Source organism: Chenopodium quinoa, unplaced genomic scaffold, assembly GCF_001683475.1.
Source record: "Chenopodium quinoa cultivar QQ74 unplaced genomic scaffold, ASM168347v1, whole genome shotgun sequence".
Lineage (NCBI taxonomy): Eukaryota > Viridiplantae > Streptophyta > Magnoliopsida > Caryophyllales > Amaranthaceae > Chenopodium > Chenopodium quinoa.
In genome coordinates this window covers 1,693,379-1,695,847 of record NW_018743828.1, presented here as the reverse complement: position 1 = coordinate 1,695,847, position 2,469 = coordinate 1,693,379, and the positions used below count along the sequence as shown (strand labels likewise).

Below are 2,469 nucleotides of genomic sequence, written 5' to 3'. Positions count from 1 at the left end.
CCGGAACCGGACCTGTTAATTCAGGTCCGGTCCCCGGTCCTCATAATTACCCAATTCAGGTCCCCGGTCCAAACAGGTCCGGTCCAGGTCCGGTCCGGTTTTGGACCGGTGTACACCCCTACTCACCGCTGAAACCCCCTTCCAGCCACTTGCGCCGCTGCCGAGCACCCCCGGTGCTTCCTCACCTGTAACACCCCCAAATTACTCTCTAATATTTACAATAATAATCCAACTTTAGGGAGTAACATGGGAGTATTACCGCCACGTGATTACGTACGGCTTAACAGAGTTTTGCAGCGGAAAATAGTACTTATCTTTCATTAATAATAATAGTAATAATAATAGTTCGATACACTTTCAAAGTTGCTACACCACTAATACTATGTATACTAAATTAAACTAGGTGATCACCGCTCATCATTCCCAATGCAGCATATAGTTCATGTTGTCCGATCGCCATCACCTATCTACTTATCAAAATGATAAGTAGGGCCAAGCCAAAACAAAACAAATACGTATTAGCCAAAATGCTAAGTATATACAAATGCTAGACATGTAAAATCAATTTAATTAATTAAACATGCTTTCGAAGGGATTTAACTTTAATAAATCATAATTTATCCAAACCATTCCTGTATAGAAATTCATGTATAAAAACTTGTCAAAAGAACCAATTTCCGAAATAACCAACTTTCCAAAGATAATTCCGAATAGGATGGATCAATCTATATTTTCATAAATCATTTTCTCATCTAAGTGTGCACACCCCCCAAGCTAGTAACTCCTTTATATAGCGCTATCAAGGGGAAAGACTAGGTCATACAAAATCCATAGTCTTCAACTTGCTCCGCATAGTGGGAGTTAAAAATCCAAAGATCCAAAGGATAAATCCTGATAAATAAACTTTCCAATATCCCATACTAAGGATAAATCCTGATAAATAAACTTTCCAATATCCCATACTCAGGATAAATTAAAACAATAAAACTTCCTTGAATATCAATGCAATAAGTTTATAATCAACCATATAAAATATTTTAACATTTGAAATTTAAACGATTAAAACATGCTTCACCGAAATATATTTCTCAATTATTTAAACATGGTTCGAAATCACTTAACATGTAAAACACGTTGCATATAAAAACCACTTTCTTAAAGATCTAGCCACGTGTACGTACCTTGATCTTTGAACACAATTACGGAGCTCCTAATTTCGAACCCGAAATTCCTCCTATAACAAACCAATAATCCTAATCAAATACTTTTCAACCCATAGACACAAGGACTTAGACTATCGACTTTGACTAGTTGTGCATGAACAATTTATCATCATAACCCTTTTATAAAATTAACACTTGTTTTTATAAAATAAATAATAATAACGATAATAATAATTATAATAACATTAATTGTAATAATTATAAAAGTAGAAGTTGTAGTATCATATATACGTAGTAATATATGACTTATATATGTAAGTAGTTAGTTGTTGCTAGCTAATAATAATAGTAGTAGTAGTAGTAGTAGTAGTAGTAGTAGCAAACATATAAACAGCAACAACTATAATACTAACAACAACAATTATAATAATAGTAATAATAACAATAATAACAATAATAATAATAATAATAATAATAATAATAATAGGAAGTAGTAGTTGTAGTACGTAACATGTGAGTAGTAGTAGTAATAGTAGTTGAGAGTAGTAGTAGTAATATTAGTAGTACTTAGTAGTAGTACTAAAATGAGAAATATATGGCTTACGTACGGTGAGCAACGCAAGGAAGGGGATGGCAACAAGGTGGTGGTAGAATGGCGGCGGTATGGTGGCAGCGAGGAGGTGCTCGTGAGGAGCTCAAGACCACAAATGAAAGCTAAAAGGAGGTGAGTATGGGGGAGGAAGGAGAAAGGAAAAGGAAAGTAAGAAGAGAAGTAGGAGATGTGATGAAAATAGCTCATGTTCCATGACTATTTATAGCCCCAACTCAGGTACTATTCCAACCGATTTCATAAATGCTGCCAACCCAATTAATGCAGCCAACCTAATAAATGTTGTTGGCCTAATAAATGCATCTGGCCTAATAAATGCTGCTGACCCAATAAATGCAGTCGGCCTAATAAATGTTGTGAATATGAGTAGTATTAATATAAGGGTTGATTTTGATTACGGAAGGAGGAATAATTTGGTACTTGTTAGTTTGACTCGGAAGCAAAATACTGGAGGTTGAAATTCCGACAACTTTGAGTTAACTCATATAATTATAAAGCGTAATTATATCTTTGTAAAATCATATATGGACTTAAATAGATATTTTTTGTATAATAACATATTTCGGAAAAATCCATAATTAATAATTAGTAAACGGCTTAAAAATACGGGGCATTACATCACCTCCCTTCCCGCATACTCGCCCCTGCCCACCACCCTTCCCTACATCCCCTGCCCTTACCTCGGTATTGTTTTCC

The 2,469-nt window shown here is 34.9% G+C and overlaps 1 long non-coding RNA gene across 1 annotated transcript; it reads right to left on the bottom strand.

The window, feature by feature from the left end:
* Positions 1-304: 304 nt before the first annotated feature.
* On the bottom strand, positions 305-1,930 carry LOC110685497. Its single transcript, XR_002504085.1, has 3 exons — positions 1,772-1,930; positions 1,182-1,234; positions 305-467 (listed from the first exon to the last, which is right to left on the bottom strand). It is a non-coding gene; the product is annotated as an uncharacterized LOC110685497 (long non-coding RNA).
* Between the last annotated feature and the right edge of the window lie 539 nt (positions 1,931-2,469).